At 38.2% G+C, this 27,117-nt stretch overlaps 1 non-coding gene across 1 annotated transcript; it reads right to left on the minus strand.

Moving 5' to 3' along the window:
• Window positions 1-18,084: 18,084 nt before the first annotated feature.
• Window positions 18,085-18,156, minus strand: TRNAC-ACA (transfer RNA cysteine (anticodon ACA)). Its single transcript has one exon. It is a non-coding gene; the product is annotated as a tRNA-Cys (tRNA).
• Between the last annotated feature and the right edge of the window lie 8,961 nt (window positions 18,157-27,117).

The following is a 27,117-nucleotide window of genomic DNA, read 5'->3' on the forward strand; positions in this document are numbered from 1 at the left end:
TATGCAAAACTAGATAGAATTTTAATACCTATCAATATATTTCAGAGTGCTGATGTGAAACTATATAAAAGTACTTGAAAACATCAATAGTCATACAAATGAAAGAGAATAATGTACTTTTATAAGTAACAGTTTAATAAATTGAATAATACGTAAAATCTACTATGTGCAAGACTATTATTGTTGTCTCTTAAAGATATAATAAAATTAATATAATGTAGTTATTATCCAGAAGTTGCTTAGAATGAGGAAATTATCACTTAATAATTATAAATGGCTTTTCTGATTACACAGTCTTAACAGAAGATTTGGATAACCTTAGTCAGAAGCATATTGAAAAATACATTCATTCATCCATTCATATATTGTTGTCTGTACTCACAATGTGATAGGCAGTCTCCTAGGCCCTGTAGATATAGAGGTGAAGAAGTTATACAAAGCCCTTGCTATGTGAAGAAGAACGATAACAGACATGTAAACTCATACTATAGGAAAAAAAAGAAAGTAAAATGATAGAAAGTGATGGGGTAGGTGGGACAATTTCACTAAGGTTGTCTCTTCTTTGAGAAGATGGTTAATATTAACATTCTTAGGTAATCATCACTGGAATCTATATATAATACAATATCCCCTCAGCTTGATCATTGATCTAACAAGAATGTAGTACACATGGCCAGCGCTCTGCCAGTATCCCCTTAAATCCATTTCTGGGCATGTCAACTTCATTTAAAACGGCCACCATCTATACCTTTGGACTGCTTGAACACACTGTCGGCTCATACTACAGGCTAGAAGCACCTGGCCATTAATGTCACTTCAAGGCAGCCCTTAATCAATAACATGGGTTGAGGGGGTATGCTCTATCTCTCTTGTCCCTTGATCAAGAGAGTTCTGAGGCATGCATTTTACACCATTTCCCAGATGTAAAGCTGCAGTTTCCCACTATGTCAGCTTCCTCTACAAGGTACTTCTTACTTGCATCAAGCAGTCAAGCAATCCCTAAGCAGCGGTGTGGTGGCGGCTGCTGCTCTGGCTGCCGTGCTTCCGTAGATCTGGCTGGTAAGGAGAAAATACAGAAACCCAGATGAATTTAGAGAGTTTATTATGCACACAACAAAGGCAAGATCAACATGATGTCACCTCCCCACAAGCTAGGGTGTCACAGGATGATTTAGAACTAGAGGGGTCAGATGACAGACCACACGAGCAGAGTGGCAGGGTCACTGAGGAACCACCTCTAAGTTACAGCCAAGCAGAGTCTACGGTTGTACCCCAAGAAAGAGCAAAGTATTGGTTTGGCCAAAAAGGATCATTTGGGTTTTTCTGTAAGAAGTTATGGAAGATGTTGGGATTTTGGTCCCATGTTTCATTAGAACCAGAGAGACAGATGAGAAAATGCTTCATAGCCCTCTATAAGGTGTAGTCCCTCCAGGAAGATAGGGACATGGATGAAAGTGGTCTTGTGACATCTTCTCACAAGACTTCTTAATCTCATCATGTACCAGAGTGGATCATAGGATGTTCCAGTAAGACTCAGATCAAACTGAAGTTGAGCCTTGACTGTATGGCCTAGCTGGAAACACCCAAAGTCACCATAGCACCATGGTGGAAGCATTCCACCACAGTTTGTTACTTCTCCCATGTAATGGTTAATTGCATGTGTCAGTTTGAGTGGGCTAAGGGAGGCTGGGATAGCTCTTAAGATTTTATTTCTGAGTGTGCCTGTGAGGGTGTTTCCAGGAGAGATTAACATTTGAATTGGTAGACTGAGTAAAATGGACTGCCCTCCCCAGTGTAAGTGGGCATCATCTAATCTGTTAAGAGCTCGAAGAGAACAAAAAGATGGAAGAAGGGCAAATTAATTCTTTCTGTTTGAGCAGAGACATCCGTCTTCTCCTACCCTCATGTCAATGACTTTCTACCTTGCTTTCCCTTTGGATACAGATGAAGACTATAATATTACCTGGTTGTAATTTAAAGTTGGGTCCTCAATGACATCGTGATTGGCTACTTATATGACATCAGTGTTCCTGGTTTTCAGGTTGTCGGGTTACGGGGTTTTCAGAATTGAACTGGGACCTATACCACTCACTCCCTTGGTTCTCAGGCCTTCAAACTTGGGCTGAATTCCACAACTGGCTTTCCTGCTTCTCCAGTTTGCAGATGGCAGACTGTGAGACATTTCAATCTCTATAATTCTGTGAGCCAATTCCTATAATAAATCCTTCAATCTCTTTCTCTATGTATCTTCTCTTCTGTAGAGAACCCTGACTAATATACCTCTCCCTGCTGCCCTCTACAACTTCACATCACGTCTTTAACTCCTCTGCTTGCATTTCTGCACCTCCCAAATAACCTCACTGTGCTTAGTGCTTGTCTCGGATCAGGGGACCCAACCAAGACACAAAATTACATCTACAACCACATCTAAGAGAGCCAAGTATGCAGAACTGTCAGAAGATTTTGTTATGGTACAGTTCTTAGCCAGAGCACAGAAGTCACGAGATTCATTTTGATTTCAGCTATAGAAAGCACATTTGTCTTAGAAAGAGTAAACAGTAAGAAAAATAACTCAATCTCACAAGATGTTTGTTTAGTGAAAGATGGAATCCTTTTTTCTTTTTTGAAAGAAGAGCATGACTTTTAAATGGAAACTTTTGGCATGAGGGTTTAAATATGAGTGGGTAAAGGGAGCTGGTGTCACTCTAAGAGAAAAATATAAAGCAAACATGTGCAAGTGCTATTGTAGACATTTACAAAAGAGCTGTGTGTGCAAAGTTGGAATAGAACTCTTAAAATAACTATGGTAATAACAGATCTCTTTTAAAGCAGAAGATGTATATTTTTTTCTAGCCATGCCAACGCCTGCCATGCACAGGTGGGCTTTTGGCAGTAGGGAGTTCTTGCATATAAATATTATTATTCAGATCCAAATTTAAGCACACAGATTTTACATATCCTAAGAATTCCAGTATTTGAACCTATGTAGTTTTTTTTGTTTGTTTTTTAAATTTATTTTTTAACTTATTTTAATTGGAGGCTAATTACTTTACAATATTGTGGTGGTTTTTGCCATACATTCACATGAATCATCCACAGGGGTACATGTGTTCCCCATCCTGACCCTCCCTCCCACCTCCCTCCCCATCCCATCCCTCAGGGTCATCCCAGTGCACTAGCCCTGAGCACCCTGTCTAGTGCATTGAACCTGGACTGGAGATCTATTTCATATATGTTGATATACATGTTTCAGTGTTATTCTCTCAAATCATCCCACCCTCGCTGTCTCCCAGAGTCCAAAAGGCTGTTCTTTACATCTGTGTCTCTTTTGCTGTCTTGCATACAGCGTCATCGTTGCCTATGTAGTTTCGACTTAAAGGCACATATTCTTTGCATTTCACTACTTCTTTTTAGTATCTGTCTATATCTAGAGCAATGCTGATAGGAATAATAGCTAACATCTTCTACACTTACTTTATGCTAGCACAATTTCAAATGCTTTGTGTATACCAATTCCTTTAATTCTCATACCAACCTGTGAGACAAATCACTTTTCATTTTAGGAAAACTGGAGCATAGAAACTGCATTACCTGCCCAAGATCAAAGATCTAATAAGTTGTGAAGAGTGTATTTAAATCCACACAATTTGACACAGTCTTTGATCTTAAACACTATTCTTGCATTTCACCAGTTTCTTTTAAATGATATATTAAAATTACAGTTTAAAAACTAATTTTGGTAGTTGTAGAAAGTCTTTCTCTAGGGTGCTTATAGAAAAGCTTTAAATTTAAGAGTTATGTACAAAACTCAAAAGGCAAAATAATTTAAAGCAACTTTATTTAATATGTTAATATTTACAGGCAGAAATATTATTTGAGAATTGAACTAAAATGGTAGGACCTGACTTAGTGTTGACAATAAACTGTTGTGATGATTAAAAACAATGAAAGCTAATTTAAAAACACCATTTTTCTGAAGATTAAAAAAGAATTAATAGAAATACAACTGTTCCTAAATTCAAAATGTGACTATTTATTTATTTTCCTTCACATAGATAGTAACTCAGTATTGAAACAATCACTCAGCTCAGTTGCTCAGTTGTTTCTGACTCTGGGATCCCAGAGTCTGCAACACACCAGACTTCCCTGAACATCACCAACTCCCAGAGCTTGCTCAAACTCATGTCCATCAAGTTGGTGATGCCACCCAACCATTTCATCTTCTGCTGTTCCCTTCTCCTCCTGCCTTCAATCTTTCCTAGCATCAAGGTCTTTTCCAATGAGTCAGTTCTTTGCACTAGGTGGCCAAAGTATTGGAGTATCAGCTTCAGCATGAGTCCTTCCAGTGAATATTCAGGACTGATTTCCTTTAGGATTTAATGATTTGATTTCCTTGCAGTGCAAGGGACTCACAAGAATCTTCTCCAACACCACAGTTCAGAAGCATCAGTTCTTCACCACTCAGCTTTATTTATGGTCCAAATCTTACATCCATACATAACTACTGGAAAAAACGTAGCTTTGACTAGATGGACCTTTGTTGGCAAAGTAATTTCTCTATTTAATATGCTGTCTATGTTGGTCATAGCTTTTCTTCCAAGGATCAAGTGTCTTTTAATTTCATAGCTGCAATCACCTTCTGCAGTGATTTTGAAGCACTCCGCCGCCACCCCCCCAAAAGTCTCTCACTGTTTCTATTGTTTCCCCATCCATTTGTCATGAGGTGATGGGACTGGATGCTATGATCTTAGTTTTTTGAGTGTTGAGTTTTAAGCCAGCCTTTTCACTCTCTTCTTTCACTTTCATCAAGAAGGTTTTTGGTTCTTTGCTTTCTGCCATAAGGGTGTTATCATCTGCATATCTGAGGTTGTTGATATTTCTCCCGGCAATCTTGATTCCAGTTTGTGCTTGATCCAGTCTGGCATTTCGCATGATGTACTGTGCATATAAATTAAATAAGTAGGCTAACATTGTACAGCCTTGACATACTCCTTTCTCAATTTGGAACCAGTCTGTTTTTCCATGTCTGCTTCTTGACTTACATACAGATTTCTCAGGAGACAGGTAAGGTGGTCTGGTACTCCCATCTCTTTAAGAATTTTCCACAGTTTGTTGTGATCCACACAGTCAATGAAGCAGAGGTAGATATTTATCTGGAAATAATCACTATATAGTTCCTAATATCTGTTGGAACTAAAAGTTGTTAATTATAAAATTATTAGTCAAAAATCAGCTTTTTGTCTGATTTTGCTCAGGTTAAGATTGCTAATTTATATGGGTAGACCTTTTAATATAATAGCAGATTTCTGTGCATAATGCCCCTAACATCAAAATCAAAGAATGATTGTGACTCAGGCCTGGACACCGGTTAGAAGAAGAATGTTTGTCTATAGCTATTAAATAATACACATGCCATTAATATACATAATAAAGAGAAAAAAATTAGCTAGATGTTAGTTTGCCTGAGTCCAATAACATGAACTCAAAAACATTCTCCTTTAGAATACAGAAAGGGAATTGTAGGTGATCCTCAGGTGCCAGTGTGTAAGATTTAGGGCTGAACATTAGCTTAACCAATTTCCTTGGATCTTCTTTAACACCTGTGATCCTTAGGAGTCATATTCCCTGGTAAGCAACATATTGATGGGTTGGGGCGTATTGAATCAATCATTTTCATATCAGTCAATTTATCATCAAATAGAGTAATATTAGAAGGGAGAAGCAGATTGGCTGAATCCAACTCATGATAAAAGGAAGAGAAATGCCCCAGGGCTAGACCTGGACAAAAGAGCTTCAAGGTTCTGACTACCGTACTAATGAGGTTCCCAGGTGGTGCTAGTGGTAAAGAACCCACCTGCCAATGCAGGAGGCATAAGAGACCAGAGTTCAGTCCCTGGGTTGGGAACATCCCCTGGAGGAAGGCATGGCAACCCACTTCAGTATGCTTGCCTGGAGAATCCTATGGACAGGGGAGCCTGATGGGCTACAGTCCTTAGGTCGAAAAGAGTTGAAGGAGACTGAAGCAACTTAGCACACACAGCACTATACTAATAATGATAATTACAAGAATTAACATTATTTAAATGGTATAGACATTCAATAAATGATCCGTTTGATAGTCCTCTTCTGATTCATAAACAATTGTTTTCCATTACTGTCCCTTAGCAAAGAGCCTCCTATCGATCCTGTTGTAAAATGGAGACAGGGCTTTGTATCAATAGTTTTTCAGCACTAAGCAATAAAAAATAAACTCCAGCTAATTTTAGAAGCATAAAAATTTATTAGAGGAATATTAGAGAGCTCTTGGTATAGTTAGGAGACTGGAGATCCAGACTAAATGCTTAAAAGTACAAATTACACTGAGCCACACTTCCGCCCTGACCTGATGATGAAACTGTTGCTGCCCTCATTGAGTGCCAGCTGCAACAATTCGCACTTTGCCAACTTTTCAACCTTATAGCAACTTTTAATGCCACCAAGTAGAGAGACTAGCTTCTCAGTTGAAGTTTGATATTCATGCATGTGATTGGTAGAGTTCAGGTTCATCTTTATGCCCTGACTTTAAGGGAACCTGGAAAGTGAATGCTTATATTTTCTCACTTCTGGGAAGGAAATCTATTTCTCCTGCTATGAAGACTTATAAAGTGTAGAATTGCCTCACATAGGAAGAATGCTGAGATGATAAGTGGTTAAAAAGAATGATGATTGTCTAGTCCATGACATCTTTATATAAAGCCCTTTTGAAGAGCTCTGGCCTCTGGCCTTGTCAGAAAACCAAGTTAAGTGGTCTCTAAATTTGCTCCAAGGATTCTGACTGATGGTATAACACTGTTGTTCAAATAATGGATCTCTCAGATGTACTGACATGATCTTGAAGGAAAATTTCCTATACTTATTCGTGTAGTAGTGAATATCAGTAAGTCTATCAGTATAGAGAGAAAAATCTGGAGTTAATAATAGTATGTTTGACACTAGGACTTGATGCCAGAATGAACATGAGGGATGACCAAATGTTAAGTCTTTTTTATTAAGAAAAGAGGTGATATTTTTTGTACATTTCATCAATAGATCTAAATTCTCTACGTTTTTTTTTAAACTTTCTAAAATGTCAAAGCAGAAGAATGAATATATTATGTTGACCATTGCACTGAATTTTATTTATAGGTGGGGTATACCTGATTTGGCAGGAAATTTCTATGTTGTAAACTGCAAAATTTTCACCCAATTTTAATACCCAGAATTATCCAACATGGTCTCAAAATTTGTTCTCCAGGTAGAACAAGTGATTTTTTAAATTGATATGTTTTCATTAAACTGACATAGGGAATCTGCCCATTCAACAAAATTTGTGCAAAATGGTAGTTGGATTAGTATTGGTGATGCTTCTGTAATTTTTTTTTTTTTTGTATGTGTGTTGTGCTATGTGCTATGCTCAGTTACTTCAGTCATTTCTGACTCTTTGTGACCCCATGGACTATAGCCCAGCAGGCTCCTCTGTCCATGGGATTTTCTTGGCAAGAATACTGGAGTGGGTTGCCATGCCCTCCGCCAGGGGATCTTCCCAACCCAGGGACTGACCCTGAGTAATATTAAAATGCTTTTAGGATGCTTATTGCAGAGACTTTCTGCTTCTCAAAAGAAATGAAGAGGCATTGCTTGGAGATTCCAAATTCTTTAATCTACAGGGAGAGCATAAGCATTTTCTTTAAGATGACATTGGTAGGTACACATTAGGGTCAGCGCCAAAAAAAAAAAAAAAAAAAATGGAGCTAAGATTGAATAAGCTAGGCTGTGGCAGAAATAGTTAGGTATAGGCAGTGCAGTATAATGATCACAATTACTGAGCAATTATCTGGAACCCAAGTAGTCAGGACAGTGCAGCTTCTGTTTGCGTTTGTGCGGCACTGTTGTCATACACCAGGGAAGGCGATGGCACCCCACTCTAGTCCTCTTGCCTGGAAAGTCCCATGGACGGAGGAGCCTGGTGGGCTGCAGTCCATGGGGTCGCTAAGAGTCGGACACGACTGAGTGACTTCACTTTCACTTTTCACTTTCCTGCATTGGAGAAGGAAATGGCAACCCACTCCAGTGTTCTTGCCTGGAGAATCCCGGGGACGGGGGAGCCTGGTGGGCTGCCGTCTATGGGGTCGCACAGAGTCGGACACGACTGACGCGACTTAGCAGCAGCCATTGTCATACACAGTGTGTTAATACCCATATCAAAAGTTTGGTAGACAGAGCAGTTCATCAGAAACTTTAGAAAATGACACTATTTAATAGCATCAGCATAGGAAGCAGTGGGTGCTAAGATGAAAAGGGCTTTGAAGCTTCTCTGCGTGTACATGTGTATGTGTGCCTGCGTGCTATCTGTCTGTATGAGAGAGAGACAGACAGACAGAGACAGAGAGGGAAGGAGAGAGAGGTAGGGAGAGAAGGGTGGGGGAATGAGAAAAAAGTGAGAGTTAAACATTAACAACCTTGTCTTGAAAATCTCTCTCCCACTTAGCTGGTTATGTTATCTTACCCCTTTGACTAATATTACTATTAAAACCAAAATAAAGTAATACTTTTCAGGGAGTGTGCATTGAGAGTTAGTTGTATGCAGGCATGTGAGAGTAGTTAGAATAATTGGGTAAATACTGGATGGTCAATAAATATTGAATCTTGAATGCTATATTATTATATATAGCTGCTATTATATATCTGTTCTGATTGATCAGTGCCTCTTATGGACAGGTAGGTAAAAATTCTCAATATTACCTATTTATTGAAATAAATTTTAACATTTTATTTCATTTTTATTTCTAAGAATTAAAGCATTCCAAAAGATATTCAGAGTTGCTGCCTAAGTCAATGAAATTTTTCTAGAAATAAACCAAATGTTTTCCTCCTGACAGGCTGTGTTTCTCTTTCTCTGTCTTCTCACAGTCCATTTGTCCTAATACCTAGACATTCTTATTATATTTGAGCTCTTTCTGGAAAGTCCAGCAGCTGTTTCTACAAAGGTTACCATTGCATACTGACCTCCTCTGTGAAATGCAGTTGAATTATTTATGTGTGCCATGCTTCACAAAATGGAGAGCAAGAGGGGCCACTAATATTCACTCCCCAATTGGTAGAAGTCAGTAGGAAGAAAAAAGGTAGCCCAAATAAATTACTTAGTAGAATGAAAATCAATGACATCTTTTATCAAACGCTGTTAGCTCAGGCCTCCAAGTGTCAGGAAGAAGACATCTAAAACATTTGGCCCACTCAAGTGAAGGACAAAAAAAATGTTCTTTTCAGGGGCACCAAGGCCAAGGGAACTCTAGTTAGATAAAATCAGGCATAAGATGCTGACTGGAGTTGAAGTCCTGCAATTCCTCTGATTAGTCACATGGATGACCCCAATAAGAACTCAAGTCCTAACGACAGAGCCTTTAGTCGGGCTGTTTGCTTTTGGAGGTAATAGATCGAAAGCTGATGAAGTCTTAGAAATTAAGAACAGCACGAAAGTGATTTTGTCGATTTGCGGTGGAATTTGAAAAAAAAAAAAATCTCCTCTGAAGGATAATGGCTTCTTCTTTCCCTTTTCTCTGTAGATATTTATTTACTTATTATGGAATAGAAACCCATAGAGTTATTTTTTTTTTTTAAAGATCTGAAGATCTCTGTAGCACAAAAACTCAATCACAGCTAATGCCCTAAGCAAACAAAAGGTGAAAGTTTTGAGTTCCTATTCATTTCTTTCAAGATTTTGAAATACAACTTCGAAGTATTAATTACAGTCAAGTTGGATGAAACTGAAGGGCAATCATTGTGTTGTTTCAATTTCATAAGGGATGAAGGTTTCCATGAGAATTTAATTTTCTTTCTTCTGCAGGTTAGGTTGTTATCAGTATACAGTGGATTCAGGTAACATGAGCTTATTTTATTTATTTTTTTCCCTTGAATGAGTTTTGCAAAGTTGCCTCAGAGAATTTCAAAATTGAAGAGGAGAGATGTGGATTGGTAGTTTTTCTAGACAGTGATGCCATACACAGGGATTGTGGATGGATCAACACAAGTCTTTTGCCACTCATGGGAAATAATTTAAAAGTGCACGCTTCATCAATGGTCAGGAGCATTAACTTCATAAGAAAGGTAGCACATTATGCTTATTTCTCAACTTTGCTATTAATTCTTTGTTACCTTGGGCAAGCCATCTGGGGAAAGGAATTTAATAATAAAAAGAGGTATGTGCTCTTCCTTTCCTAAGCTGGCCGAAGGCTTATTTCACTGCTTGAGTTACTCTAACCACTAAAAAACAATTCAAGCTCTGTGCTTCTGCCCAATTTACATTGTGCTTGAAACCAGAATTTAAAAGAATCTACTTACTATGCTTGCTTTAATTTTTGCTTGATATTTTGAGGCCCAAATTTATGCAATTATACTTTAAGGCTGTAAACTTATAAAGTTGATTTCTTAAAATATATTTCATCATATACATATTCTGTGTGCCATAATGCATTATGTTGGGGTATGTGTATTCCTTTTCCTGAGTAGTATTCTTATTTCTTCTCTTTTTATGATTTAGAATTCCTTAAAATTAATTAGGAAATATTTACAGTGCATTTTTATGGAGAGAGAATCCAGACTTCTTTTGGCTTCTCAAAATAGAGTATAACCTCCTCCCTCAGTTCAGTTCAGTTCAGTCGCTCAGTTGTGTCTGACTCTTTGAGACCCCATGGACCGCAGCACACCAGGCCTCCCTATCCATCACCAGCTCCCGGGGTTTAGTCAAACTCATGTCCATTGAGTCGGTGATGCCATCCAACCATCTCATTTTCTGTCATCCCCTTCTCCTCCTTCCCTCAATCTTTCCCGCATGAGGGTCTTTTCAAATGAGTCAGTTCTTCGCATCAGGTGGCCAAAGTATTGGAGTTTCAGCTTCAACATCAGTCCTTCCAGTGAACACTCAGGACTGATCTCCTTTAGGATGGACTTGTTGGATCTCCTTGCAGTCCAATGGACTCTCAAGAGTCTTCTCCAACACTACAGTTCAAAAGCATCCTCCCTACCTGCTTATTAACCACTGCTTTCTTTATATTCTCTCTGGACAGTTTCATCCTTTCCAGAGTCTCAGTTACCAACTAAGGCCTAGCTCAAGTGATTGCCATGCAAGGCAATAAATAAATGATCTTTTAATACATATGTGGAAAAAAATAAGAGCTTCAGTATTATTGGGGCTTCCCAGGTGGCACTAGTGATCAAGAACCTGCCTGCTAATGCAGGAGACATAAGAGATAAGGGTTCAAACCCTGGGTCAGGAGGGCATGGCAATCCACCCCAGCATTCCTGCCTGGAGAATCTCATGGACAGGGGAGCCTGGTGGGCTACTGTCCATAAGGTTGCAAAAAGTTGGACAAGACTGAAGCAACTTAGCAGACAGTATTATTGTTAGGAATTTCATATTATTCTGATATAAATGTTAAAAGAGTTCAGACTGGATAGTAATGCAGTGATGTTGTTTTTAAAAAAAAGAATTCTTTTTCAGTGTATTAATCTGAATAAGATATAAGTTTTCTATTTTAGAAGTGACTTTAGAAGGGCATGCTCTTTTACCTGTTACTGAATGAACCTATTTACAGACACCTGCCTATATAGAGTAAAATATATTTGATATTTTAATTTTACTGTGAAAAGAACACTTAAAATGAAATATACTGTTTCAACAATTTTTTGAGTGTACAGTGTATTATCATTGACTATAATGTAATGTTGTACTGCAGATCTCTAGAGCCTGTACATCTTTCTTACTGAACTTTATGGACATTAAGTAATAACCTCCCATTTTCTCCCATTGTTCCCTAGATCCTGACAACCACTATTCTACTCTTTGATTCTATGAATTTGACTATTGTAGAAAGTTTCTTGGGTTTCTGTGGTTGCTCAAGATGGTAAATAATCTGCCTGCAATGAGGGAGACCTGGGTTTGATCCCTCGGTTGGGAAGATCCCCCAGAGAAGGGAACAGTACTCACTCCAGTATTCTTGCCTGGAGAATTCCATGTACAGAGGAGCCTGGCAGGCTACAGTTCGTAGGGTCACAGAGTCAGACATACTGATCGACTAACACTTTCATCATTTTATATTAGTGAAATTATGTGATGTTTCTTCTTCTCTGACTGGCTTATTTCACTTAGCATAAAATCCTCAAGGTTCATTCATCTTGTTACATATTGCAAAATTTGTTCTACTGTATGTACCTACCACATTTTCTTTATCCATTCTTCTGTTGATGGAAATTAAGGTAGTTTCCACATTTAGGCTACTGTGATTAGGGCTGCAATGAATATAGGATTGCTGATATCTCTTTGAGATCCTGATTTAAATTCTTTTGGATAAATAGAAGTGGAATTGCTGAGTCATACGGTTGTCCCATTTTTAATTTTGTAAGGAACCTCCATGCTGTTTTCCACAGCAGCTGCACCTTTTTGCATTCCCACCAACAGTGCGTGAGTGTTCCTATTTCTCTACATCCTTGCCAACACTTATTGTCTTTTGTTTTAATCTCTAAAATACATAAGACATTTCTACAATTTTAAAACAAAATAAAAAAAAAACCCAAACTAGTAACCTGATTAAAAAATTGGCTAAAATTTTGAATATACATATATCTCCAAAGCAGACATTCAAATGGCCAACACGTAGATGAACTCAACTTCACTAAACATCAGGGAAATTCAAATCAAAATATCATCTTATCAGTTAGGATGATTATTATTAAAATATTTGTATGATATTTAAGCAAACATTACAGTTTGCTTGCATACAGTTCTACACTGCAGTCTGCTTGCATACAGTTCTCGGGACTCAGTGGGGAAGAAATCAGTGGGTCAGAGAAGCAAACTGAGGGATTCTCACTTTTCCAAGTTCACCCCACTCCAGTACTCTTGCCTGGAAAATCCCATGGACAGAGGAGCCTGGAAGGCTGCAGTCCATGGGGTCGTTGAGTGACTTCACTTTCACTTTTCACTTTCATGCATTGGAGAAGGAAATGGCAACCCACTCCAGTGTTCTTGCCTGGAGAATCCCAGGGACGGGGGAGCCTGGTGGGCTGCCATCTATGGGGTTGCACAGAGTCAGACACGACTGAAGCGACTTAGCAGTAGCAGCAAAGGAGGAGTTCCTATAGGTACAGACCATTGTTCAATAGCCATGAGTTCTCAGACTATTTGGTCTTTTCCTTTCCAAATATGGTATATTCAGCTCTTCTTTCATGGTCCCCAAAATGTGATAAAACAGATATATAATCTGTTTCCTTAATATGTCCCTGGCACTAAGTTTTATAGGGCTAGATCAGCATAAACAAACTCATGAGCATACCAAAGCAGATCAAGAATGGCCAAGTATTCATGTTTATGCCAAGTCACTTTAGTTGTTTCCAGTTCTTTGCAACCCCTTGGACTGTAGTCTGTCAGGCTTCTCTGTCCATGGGATTCTCCAGCAAGAATACTGGGGTGGGTTGTCATGTCCTCTTCTGGTGGATCTTCCCAACCCAGGGATCAAACCCATATCCCTTAAGGCCTCCTGCTTTGGCAGGCAGGTTCTTTACCACTAGCACAGACTGGGAAGCCCCAAGCATTCATAAAGCTGATCATTTATTTTGAAACATAAGATTGGAAGTTATTTACTCACTTAACATTTCAATGTTAGTGATAGTCAAACTACTCTCAACAGATTACGTCAGCAAGCTTCATACCAGTAGTCTATGGGCTTAAGTATCGTGGTGAATAGACTGATAGCCAGAGAATGTCTCATCACACAGTATTAATATTATGGGCTTATAGTAGGTTTCACATAGGCTGGGGGATATTCAGAGAACAATCAAGAAAGTTATTAAGGCAAGCAGTCAACTTGGTTGGCCTGCATTGTATTTTCATGATCTCTCATTTTCTGCCTTTTTTGTCACTTTCTGTACACCTCACATATTCTTTACCTTCTCTAATAGCATTTTATTATTGGAAACAGTTCTCATTGGTAATAAAGATATATTATTAGGGCTTATTAAATTTTTTCCTTATAATCTTTAATTTTTATAACTAAGGATTTAAGTGAATTTTTTTATCTAAAATTGCAGCTAAAACTATTTTTACTTTGAAGCATTTCCTGAACTCTAAAGCAGAGGTATTTATTCCAACTATGATTTTGCAAGATTTTAAAAGTATGACTATTAGAACACTCATTACATGCATTATGGTTATTTTTTATATTTGACATCACAACCCTAATGTAATCCCCATGAAGGCAGATGATGTATTTTATTCATTTCTGTATTTTTCTCAGTTCCTGACAGTATATGTTCAATAAATATTTACTTAATAAATAATAGATAACTAAGTTCATGAAGATGTGATTTCTATATTTCTCAGGTCATCATGAACAGTATCACGATCATTGCAAGCAGTCAATTAATATATGAGGAATTATTGAAATACTTTGTGAGTAGCTCTTTAATTGATTGAAACCCTACCTGCAATGATTGTTCCTTGAGTCTTCTATTTGTAGGCAGAGGGAGGCAATAGAAAAAGTGCTGTCCTAAGAATTGATTTTTAGCTTTAGCTGGAATTTTTTTTTTGGTATTATTTTGGGCAGTTCATTTTTATGTTTACAACCTTCAGTGTCCTCCTGTTAAAATGAAGATAAGAACTGCCCTGCACTCTTTACTGGGTGGGTTGTGTTGAGAATGAAATGGGATAGTCTATTTTGTAAATAAAGGAACTCTATAAATGTAAGTGATAAATTGGAATATTGGGTCTGCAATTTTGGTCCACCAAGATTAACTTTCTCCATTCAAAACGATTTGAAAGATATATTTTTGCGGTGGTCAAACCAATTAGGAATGTAGATGAACCCTTTTTTTTTGAGGTTTGAAAGTACGTTTTATTCAATATTAACAAAATATTTTATGAACACACAAAAATATTGTGATAAATTTAAGAAAAAAATTTAAAAGATAAGTGTGCTAAAATATAAACATTCTGCTGCTGCGAAGTCACTTCAGTCGTGTCCGACTCTGTGTGACCCCATAGACGTCAGCCCATGAGGCTCCCCCGTCCCTGGGATTATCCAGGCAAGAACACTGGAGTGGGTTGCTATTTCCTTCTCCAATGCAGGAAAGTGAAAAGTGAGAGTGAAGTCGCTCAGTCGTGTCTGACTCTTAGCGACCCCATGGACTGCAGCCCACCAGGCTCCTTCGTCCATGGGATTTTCCAGGCAAGAGTACTGGAGTGGGTTGCTATTGCCTTCTCATGGCATTCTAACTCATGATAAATTATGCATTCTAGGGAAGTGTTATAAAAATTAGACATGTCTACATATTTCTTCTCCATCCAGAAGTAATAATCAGGAGTTCTTTATGTAAAACAAGTTACATTCCTAAATTCTAGATTCATAGCTATATTGGAAGTAATTTGATTTTTTAGCAAAACATAAACACCAAACTCCAGGTTCAACACTTCGCTGTATCAGAATGTCTGTTTCTTTAGCAACTTTTACCCTTTATAAGGATTTTAAATGTTCACATTCAGAGTTATCTTCAAGTCACAAGAGCAACTCTCTATAGACCCCATTAAATTATATTAATCAGTTATCCCAATATTAAAGTTTAATTAAAATTCTAAATAAAATTAACACAAAATTTGAAGCAAACATCTAAGTATATGTTTCCCTAGAAATTTCTTAAAGGCCAGGCATGAGAGCTACAGTAATTAAAGACTTATCAGTAACCTGTTTAAGTTGAGCATCTAACATAGACATTTAATTTAGGTTAGTACTTAACATAACTACACTGGAACTGACTGTTAGAATATCTGCTCGTTATTAAAAATAATAGCTGGAAAATTAACATTTAACAATTTTGATGAAACATGCTCAGTATTCAAGTAGATATTTTCCCCCAAATATGTATAAATACATATTTAGTAAAGGCCCCTATCTTCTTATAAAAAATCCTACTAATGTTTTCAGTAAATTAAGGAAATTTGTTAATATAATAGAAAGTACCAGAATAGCAGTTATAGAGTGTGCTATTGAAAAGAATATTTAAGAGAGCATTTAGACATTCAGTGATATTGTCGTTGGTTTCAGTGGGTATATTACAAATCTAATAAATGCCAATTTGAGCATTTAATCAATAGTTATTGGACATCTATTGGATACTACTATACTAAAGGCATATAGATAATACCATGGGGCATTTTACAAGATTGTAAAGTGTATTTTATTTGCTTTTAAATGCTTGCACTAAAATAGGAGGGAGTGCAAAGTAGAAAGCTATAAGAACCAAAATAGTTCAGATTATTAGAAAAAATTAAAAATTACATCTGACTGGAATAACTGAAGGAAATTCTATGAAAAAGCACTTAACTAGCCCTTGAAGGATAAAATATCAGATAATATAAAAACTGAAGATGAAAAGCTAACTAGATATACAATAATATATTTAGATGCTTCTTTATTAGGTGCATATATTTTAATAAATTTTATATCCTTTTTAAATTTTTATCCTTTTATCATTATATAATGTCCTTCTTTGTCATTTGTTATAGACTTTTTTTTTTCAGACTTTGTTTCAAAGCCTGTTTTCTCTGATATGAGTGTTGCTACCCCTGCTTTCTTGTTTCCATTTGTATAAAATATTATTTTTCTATCTCCTTGTTAAAATTCTGTGTTCCTCTACTGTTTGCCCTAATTCATTTAGCATTCTTACTGCTAAAGCTTTGAACTTTTTAATCTGGTAAACTATTTATTTCATTAGTCTTTTTTTTTTTTTTTTAGGGGTTTTCTCTTGTTCTTTGATTGAAACAAATTCCTCTTCTCATTTTGCTTAACTTTTTATTTAAAATTAAGTGAAAGAAAGAAACTCAAGTCAAGTCACTCAGTCGTGTCTGACTCTTTCTGACCCCATGGACTGTAGCCCACCAGGCTCCTCCGTCCATGGGATTCTCCAGGCAAGAAACTGGAGTGGGTTGCCATTTCCTTCTCCAGGGGATCTTCCCAACCCAAGGATCGAACCCAGGTCTCCCACATTGAGGGCAGACACTTTAACCTCTGAGCCACCAGGGAAGCCCAAAATTAAGTGAAGCAGTTACCTATTGCAGTGTTGATGGGGTGTGAGTGGCAGCATCCTTATATAGTCTATATGTTCCCGGTGGCCTTGGTGGATAAGCTGGATCTGACATGAACAGAAGCCACATCTTTCTCCAGGGTGTTCTGTCAGTTATCATCACCTTGGTAGGAGGTGAAACTTGAAGTTGATGAGTTAGGGCCAGGGCTCGGACTCCTCTTCAGTGGCCATCACTGTTCTATCAGGGGCTGTGTTGGTCCCTATTGTTGGAGCAGAAGTTCTGAGGGCCGTGTCTTGGTGGCTCCATTCCCTTAAAGGGTGTGCTCTCCTCTACTCCCAGCACTGGCAGCCTTGCTGGGGTAAGAGGCACTGTTGCAGGTGTTTGGTGGGGGTCGGGGTGTGGGCTCCTGCAGTCAGAGACCCAGATTACTTCTGATGTGCCACTTGTGTAAGGCTTGGTGATGTCTGCCCCCACCCTGCTCAGATGCCTCACTGGGTCTGAGCTGTTTTTGTATCTCACAGCTGAGTTCTCCCCTTGGCTCAAGGCACCCCTCTCTCTAATGTGGAGTTGTGTCATGAAGGAAGAAGGGCTAGAGCAGTGTCTCAGGTCAGGCTGGTGAGATGACAGGAAACCGGTGGAGTTCCAATCTACCTTGTCTCAGAAGTAAGCAAGAGTGTGCGTGCTCCTCCTGAGTGGAGTCCAGGCTTCTCTCAGCCCCTCTGTTAGACCCACTGGCCCTCTAACCAGCCAAAGAGATTTGTCTTCCCAGTGTGGGACCCAGGACTGGGGTGTGCAACATGTAGCTCGAACCACTCCTTTGCCAGAGAGGATCTTTGCCCATGTAATCTCCCTCCTTCTTTGTGTTTTTTCTAGTTTGTGTAGTCGTGTCCGAGTCTTTGCGACTCCATGGACTGTGGCCTACCAGGATCCTGAGTCCATAGGATTTTCCAGGCAAGAGTACTGGAGTGGGTTGCAATTTCCTTCTCCAGGGGATCTTCCCAACCCAGGGATCAAACCTGGGCCTCCTGCATTGTAGGCAGACGCTTTACCATCTGAGCCACCAGGGAAGAAGCTATTATATTTTTAGGGAAAAAATTTATTATTATAAAATAAAGGAAGAAATTGAGGATCAAAGAAATGAAGTAGCTTGTTAAGGTGACTTAAAATTTACTCTAAGTGCTTTTTGGGTGAAGCTTTAAAATAGCTGGTACACTATTTCAGTTTGTTTCCTTTGGACACAGCATTTCTTTGGATCACCAGTATGTGGCAAATATTTAAAGTCGCAGTTTTTCCTGTTTTTTCATTTATTTTTAAAAAGTGAATAGAATGTTGAATGGATTACTTTTCTTTTTTGTATGTCTCACAATGACCACATAAGTATAATCGACAATTTTAGACCATTTTACTTTAGATTTGACATAAAGATAGAAATTGTAGCCCCCAAATTCTTTAACACACAGACGCACACAGATAGTAAGACAGAGAGAGAGAGGAGAGAGTAGTAGAGGGGAGAGGAAAGAGGAGGCTAGAATGAGAGGAGAGGGTGGGTGAGAAGAACAGGGAACAAAAATAAAATTGAGGATAGATTAAGGGCTTTTGTTATTTATCTGTGCTGTCTGTTCTTTCTTCTCTATGGCAATCAATTTGAATTCTCTTTGCAGATATCTATGTGTGCTTGTAAAAGGCAAAAAAGATACACACATACATATGCATATAATTTAAACTTTAAATCTGGATTTTTACCACACAATAATGATCAGTGTCTGTAAAAGGTTATAGAAACTGGAAGGCAGTCCATATATTTTAAACTAATCTCTTTTAGAGTACCTTTAAATTATATTCAACATAGCAGTTTTATTAAATTCCTTGATTTAAAGTATTACTGAATTATCCTGTAATCTACAATTCTCACGCGAATAGACAAAAACTCCATCAAGCTAAGGAGATGGGAATCTAATTCCACAGAACAAAATGTGCTTTTAATAAACTGTGACAAAACAGTCACAAAAAAGAAAAAGGTTTAGGAGGCAAAAGATCCAAGTCTCAGACTAATGAAAACATTCAATCCACATGTCACAAGCAAATAAGAGGAACGAATATGGTAAGTCGGTGCTGACCTTCAAGAATACATTTTCTCTATGCTGGAACAGACTCACCTAGGAGAGCAATGAATCTTCCTGGTTAACATTTATCTTACAAAGAAGTGCAATAAAATAGTTAAAAGAATAAATTTTAAAGCAAGAACACAGTGAAACCAACCTAACTAAAGGAATATGTTTCACAAAATACAAACATAAAGCCTATTGAATGATAGTACATATCTGTGCATGTATGGGCACGTATACACAGCATTGAGATGGATTGGTTGTAGGCTGCTTCTATTTTCCAAACTCTGATGGTATTTGAAAGCTTAATTACAAATTAAGATTTCTGATTGTAAGTAACTTATATCCATTATAGAAAACTAAAATTACCAAGATTAGAATTAAGGAAAAAATTATTCACATACTTAAACACTGTTAACATTTTTGTACATTCACCTTGTATTATCTTTTAATTTTGCTGGAATTTTATTTGCATAATTGAGATATTACTTTTAGTTAATTTTATATTCTTCTCTTTTCACTAAATTGGACAGAGAAATTTCCAATCACATTTAAGAGAAAACCTTATTGTAAATGACTGCCTGATATTCTAATAGATTCATATACTTCAATACATAAATAGTCCTTATTCACGGACATTAAAACATATTTTTTTGCTTCTTAATAATGCTGCATTAATATTTTTTCTTTGTCAATACAGTTTCTGTACCTCCTTTGTATAATTTCTATGAATATAATTTTCAATTCCAAGGGCAAGAACATTTTGAAGTCTCTTTGGCTTATATTACCAATTGTTTTCCAGAAGTTTGCATCAATTTGTACAGCACTATATAAGGGTGTCTTTTACCCTTTGATTGAGCTAACAGTGATTACGATTTTCATTTTTTATAATTTGTTCTATTTTTTTAAAAATCCCTCTTTATTAAATTTTTGTTTATTCTTGACTACATTGATATTGGCAATTCTATACGTATATTTTCTCATTTTATTAACTATTTTCTTTCTTATTTTCTTTTGATGCTTTACTCTTTTTGTCATCTACTGTGCTTTTTATGTAGGAAGGCTCAAGAATTTTGTCACTCATGTTTTTACTTTTCTATTCTTTATTACTAGTTTTTCCTTTGGTGGTAATTATATTATTTGAATCATGCAAATGCTTATTATTTACTTGTCATCTACATCATTTTTCAGTTGCATCTACAGATGTTTTTCTATTTCTCTTAGCATTAATAATAATGCTGCTGCTGATGGCTAGCTTATATGTTTGGCATTGTTTGAAGTGCTTGTTATATTATATAACTTGATCCTCATGAAACCCAAGAGGAAGGTCATATTATTAAGTCCACTTTTTAGATGAGGAAATGAGGCACATAGAATTGAAATAACTTTCTCAGTGAAAGTGAAATTCGTTCAGTCATGTGTCCTACTCTTTGCAACCCCATGGACTATACAGGCCATGGAATTCTCCAGGCCAGAACACTAGAGTGGGTAGCCGTTCCCTTCTCCAGGGGATCTTCCCAACCCAGGGACAGAACCCAAGTTTCCCACATTGCAGGCGGATTCTTTACCAACTGAGCCACCAGGGAAGCTCAAAAGGGTGCATTGCTTCCCCATCAGGGAATCCAACCCAGGTCTCCAACATGACAGGCAGAGATACTGACCACGATACTAAACAGGAGGGTGCAACCACCTGGCCTCCCCAACTTGTTCAGTGCTACCCATCAAAATACCAACCCAGGCAATCTGGCCCCAGAATTAATTTTTATTTATGGCACTTTGATAGTATTTCATTCATTACCTAGAGGTTCATGCTCTGCCCATCTTCATTATGTATGAGATCTTTAATCAGTTTAGGCTTATTCTCTATATTAGTTTTGAAACCAGTTTACATTTAAAAGAATAAATTTTGATCTGTAAACTCTGTGAAGCACAAATAAAATAGATTCATTTTCTCTAACCATTGACTTCAGCCATCCTGTGTTGAATTTCCCTTTTCCTGGTGACACATAATGGTATTTTTATCTCAGACAAATCCTGTAGCAGTTCCAGAAAGACCCTTTCTGATCAGTAATATTAAAATCCCACCCATTGCACAGGTTATGGATGTGGAAGAGTAGTTCTAGTTCAAACTAGTCCCAATTTCCCTCCTTCCTGTTCTGTCAGTACATCCCATTGTCCCTTGTTTCTGAGCTCCTTGGTCCAGAGGTGTCCTTCTTCAGGGTTATCTTCAAGAGAGCCCAGTCTGTGCTACCTCCTGTGGTGTCCATTGGGCCTGCTGAAAACTTGCACATTCTCTCATCTGACACAAGGTTGACATGCAGGCTCTTCTACTGCATCTCTACTTTGCACGTTTCAAATTTCTTCAATCCAATAGGATTTGGGGTAGAGGTGGAGCTCTGATAGCTGAGCCAATCCACTGCACAGGCAGGTATCCGCCTGGAGAATGAGATGCCTGTTCAACTACACATTCCTACTTCCTAGGAGTCACTCTCTCAGGATCCCTTACTTGATTTGAGGAAATGAGGATATTTCTCTCTTTCTCGCTCAGTCTGTCTCTATCTCTTTCTTTTTCTCCCTCATTCTCCTTCCCTTACTTCTTCTCTGGTTTTTGTTTATACAGACAGACAGGGCTGAGAAGAAGGTTGGATGAGATGACAATTGAGGGCAGGAAATCCGCTTCACTTCCTCTCTCTCATAATAAGCCCTGGAAACAACAGTCTGGCTGCTGCTGTTTACCTTGCTCTTTCTAGAATGTAGTGTCCATGTTATCTTTTTGCTGTATCTTTGGATCCTGTCATTTTGGGGTTATCCAGATAAGTCTTGCTACACCTTGGTTGTTGCTTGGTGGCTCAGTCGTGTCCAGCTCTTTGTGACACCATGAACTGCAGCACACCAGGCTTCCCTGTCTCTCATCATCTCCTGAAGCTCGCTCAAACTCCTGTCATTTCAATCAGTGATGCCATCCAGTCACCTCATCTCCTGTTGTCCCCTTCTCCTTCTGCCTTCAATCTTTCCCAGCATCAGAGTCTTTACACATTACACATTCTATTTTTACACAGAGTCTTTACACATTCTATTTTTACACATTAATTTTACACGTTAACACATTCTATTTTTCTTGCTAACCCTGATGACTGTCGGGTTAGTGTTCCTCCTTGGTGTTTGCTTAGATTTTACTCTATGTTTTAAAGGTAAATTTCTTATAAGCAACATAAAGTCCTGTTTTTTAAAGTCAGCTGATACACTTTGTCTTTTTGTGGCTCAACAAGATGAATGATGTGGCCGAGGTCACACTCTTACTTAGAAGAAACTTTGCAATTCTATCCCTATGCCTATGTCTGCCTATGAACACATGCCCCTAATCACTACATTTCTTATTTTTCTTGAGTAATGTGGCAAATGTTATCTTAATTTACATTTTATGATTTTTGTAATGTTTTTCAAATATTCACACTTGAAGCTTTAATTGTCTAACTCAAGGATAATACTATAAGCTTTAATCAGATGAGAAAACAGATACACTTCATTTCCTTCCGTTTCTACCCACATCATGCCCAATCTTTCTTGATCTTTGTTTTTCTAATTGGTTTAGTGATTAAATGCATGAGTATTAGAGTCAAAAAGGCCTGGCTTTAAATCTCAGATCTGACATAGTTTCATTTGTAAAATGAGGATGAAAGAGTTAAGACAATAAATTGAAAATTACATTGTGAGTCTTGTATTAAGCAGTTGATGAGATTTAAACACATTTGCCTATGCCTGGAAAAACTGGTGGTACATGCCCAGTGAAAGTCTATTTGCATTATTTAGGAAGTGAATATGCTTCTAGGAAAAAACGTGATTGGCCATCCTTATAGCCTTACCTGGATATAGTGAGATTTATAATTAGTAAGTCCAGTAAAATTAAATTTATTTGCATGACATATTGTTTAGCTGTGTAAGGAACACCTGGGTTTGACCCAAAATGAGGCCCAATGTTTATGATTTTGAGCATAGCTTGGAGCTCTAACTTGAATCTGTTTTTCATTCAGTCTCCAGAGATTATTTGACCCTAGAGAAAGGAGTCAGAGAAGGCAATGGCACTCCACTCCAGTACTCTTGCCTGGAAAATCCCATGGACAGAGGAGCCTGGTGGGCTGCAGTCCATGGGGTTGCTAAGAGTCGGACACAACTGAGCGACTTCACTTTCGCTTTTCACTTTCATGCATTGGAGAAGGAAATGGCAACCCACTCCAGTGTTCTTGCCTGGAGAATCCCAGGGACGGGGGAGCCTGGTGGGCTGCCGTCTATGGGGTTGCACAGAGTCGGACACGACTGAAGTGACTTAGCAGCAGCAGCAGCAGTAGAGAAAAGAGTGAACAGAAGTAAAACCCGACGGGCTGTTTTGGAAAACTGAATTTTGAAGCACAAATTAAATTACTTTCAAGCTCTTTAAAAAATACTTGTATGATGATGCAAAGGCAGAGAATGGCTTTTTCCCTCCTCTCTCTGCCCCATGTTACCACGGGTACCAGTGGTTGGTGGAGCTGACCCTGACTAGCAGCTTTGACTGCAGGGAGCCAACTTGGGTGCTCAGTGCATCAGCCAGAGCCTGAGTGAGGAGTGAGGAAGGGACAGTGGAGTCTGAAAGAGCAGGAGGTTAGGGCAATAGTTGCAAGTATTCCCACTGGCTGCCAGAGGCCATTTTGTCAAGTGCAGGTATTTGAGCCAGATGCTTCTGCATCTTTGACTTTTCCTTTTTTTCCCCTTTGTCCTACATTTGATCTACAAAGAAATCCCATTGACTCAACTCTGAAATATAACCTGAACCCAAGCATTTTCACTCTCTTCTCTGCTACACCCCTGGTCCTGACCCCACCATCTCTCACCTGAATTATCACCATGGTCACCTTACTGATCTCTGTTTTTACCTTTGCCCTCAGTAATCTATTTACAATGTAGCAGCCAGAATGAGCCTTTTATTTTATTATTTTTTATTGAGATACTATTGACATAAAGGACTGTGTACATTTAAGGTTTAAAATGTGTTGATTTGATACTTTTATATATTGCAGTGTGATTACTACAGCTAACACCTGTATCAAGTCACATCATCATCACTTCCTTTTTGTAGTGGGAACAATTGAGATCTAGTCTCTTAGCAACTTTGAGGTTTATAATACAGTACTATTGTCAATAGTCACTATAGTGTACACTGGATCTCCAGGACTTATTTATCGACTGGTTGCAAGTTTCTACCTTTATACATCTCCCCAATTACATACCCTGACCCAAGCCCCTGATAACCACTGTTATAATCTCTAATTTTAGCTTTTTTGGATTCCATGTGTAAGTTATATCCTATAGTATTTGTCTTTCTCTATCTGACTTATTTCACTTAGGATAATGCTCTCAGGGTCCATCCATGTTGCAAGTGGCAAGATTTTCTGTTTTTTTTCATGACAGTAGCCTGACAGGCTGCTCTGTCCTTGGAATTCTCCAAGCAAGAATACTACAGAGGATAGCCATTCTTTTCTTGAGGGATTTTCCCGATCCAGGGATCAAACCTGGGTCTCCTGCATATATAATATATATATGTATATATGTGGAGACGGAGTATATTTATCACATCTTTTTTATCCATTTATCTATCAATGGGCACTTAGATTGTTTCTCTATCTTGGCTATTGTGAATAAAACTTTAATAAACATGGAATGCTATATCTCTTCAGCATTCTATTTTTATTTCCTTTGGACATTATCCAGAGCCGTTGCTAGAATGTGGTAGAGCAGAGATCCTGTCTCACATCTCTTGACTGACTCAGAATGCCTAAACCTGTCCCCCCAAAAGTAATTATTAATACTCAGTGTGATCTACCTTGAAAAATAGTTTCCTGAATTCATCTTCTATTTCACATTTTCACTTAAACTTTCAACAATAAACAATGTTTAGAAAAGTACTAAATTGCATTTACCTAATATTTCATACAGTTATGTACCTATGATCATGGATTTCTAAATAAATGTCTTCCATGTTCAAGATGGTTTTAGAAAAGGCAGAGGAACCAGACATCAGATTGCCAACATCTGCTGGATCATCAAAAAAGCAAGAGAGTTCCAGAAAACATCTAGTTCTGCTTTATTGACTATGCCAAAGCCTTTGACTGCGTGGATCACAATAAACTGTGGAAAATTCTGAAAGAGATGGGAATACCTGACCTGCCTCTTGAGAAATCTGTATGCAGGTCAGGAAGCAATAGTTAGAACTGGACATGGAACAACAGACTGGTTCCTAATAGGAAAAGGAATATGTCAAGGCTGTATACTGTCACCCTGTTTATTTAACTTATATGCAGAGTACATCATGAGAAATGCTGGGCTGGATGAAGCACAAGCTGGAATCAAGATTGCTGGGAAAAATATCAATAAACTCAGATATGCAGATGACACCACCCTTATGTCAGAAAGCTAAGAAGAACTAAAGAGCCTCTTGATGAAAGTGAGAGGAGAGTGAAAAAGTTGGCTTAAAGCTCAACATTCAGAAAACGAAGATCATGGCATCTGGTCCCATCACTTCATGGCAAATAGATGGAGAAACAGTGGAAACAGTGGCTGACTTTATTTTTGGGGTCTTCAAAATCAGTGCAGATGGTGACTGCAGCCATGAAATTAAAAGACACTTACTCCTTGGAAGGAAAGTTATGACCAAACTAGACAGCATATTAAAAAGCAGAGACATTACTTTGCCAAAAAAGATCCATCTAGTCAAGGCTATGGTTTTTCCAGTGGTCATGTATGGATGTGAGAATTGGACTATAAAGAAAGCTGAGTGCCAAAGAATGGATGCTTTTGAACTGTGGTGTTGGAGAAGACTCTTGAAGTCCCTTGGACTGCAAGGAGATCCAACCAGTCCATCCTAAAGGAGATCAGTCCTGGGTGTACATTGGAAGGAATGATGCTGAAGCTGAAACTCCAATACTTCGGCCACCTGATGTGAAGAGCTGACTCATTTGAAAAGACCCTGATGCTGGGAAAGATTGAGGGCAGGAGGAGAAGGGGACAACAGAGGATGAGAAAATTTAATTGCATCACTGACTCAATGGTCATGGGTTTGGGTAAGATCCGGCAATTGTTGATGGACAGGGAGGCCTGGCATTCTGCTGTCCATGGGGTTGCAAAGAGTCGGACATGACTGAGTGACTGAACTGAACTGAACTGATGCCTCCTAACTATGCAACTCTTTGAGAGAAAGTGCCAGGATCATGGGAAGAGGTGACTCATTGGAAAAGACTCTGATGCTGGGAGGGATTGGGGGCAGGAGGAGAAGGGGACGACAGAGGATGAGATGGCTGGATGGCATCACTGACTTGATGGACATGAGTCTGAGTGAACTCTGGGAGTTGGTGATGGACAGGGAGGCCTGGTGTGCTGCGATTCATGGGGTCCGCAAAGAGTCAGAAACGACTGAGCGACTGAACTGAACTGAACTGAAGATTATAAATCCAGGGCCAAGAAAATAAACAAATGCAGAGCATTGTTGATGAGTATTAATGCATCTTTGTTTTCATTTAAATATAAAATTGTGTAAAATATCTGGTCAATAACCTAAACTCTGTAGTATCGTGAAATCAAAGTTTTCTATAATTTGCCTTTTTTCTTTCAATTTGTTTCCCTGTGAGTTGTTTGTAGGTCTTTTTGAGTTTGTGATTCATATTTATTTTTACTACAACAGTTTTTTAGAATCACAGCTAATTACCAGACTTGACATTAAAAATTGCATCTCACAAAGGTGCAGTCATTTCTCTCACAGGGTGACATTCATATGAGTGAGACTAACTCAGTTCAAGAGCTGTATTTGAACTAGTAAGAACAAGATTTATATACTTTTTTGCTGAGACCATTCTTGACTGTTAGAAATTAGAACAAAACACCAGTAGCAAGTGG

The sequence above is a fragment of the Bubalus kerabau genome, chromosome 7 (genome assembly GCF_029407905.1).
Source record: "Bubalus kerabau isolate K-KA32 ecotype Philippines breed swamp buffalo chromosome 7, PCC_UOA_SB_1v2, whole genome shotgun sequence".
NCBI lineage: Eukaryota > Metazoa > Chordata > Mammalia > Artiodactyla > Bovidae > Bubalus > Bubalus kerabau.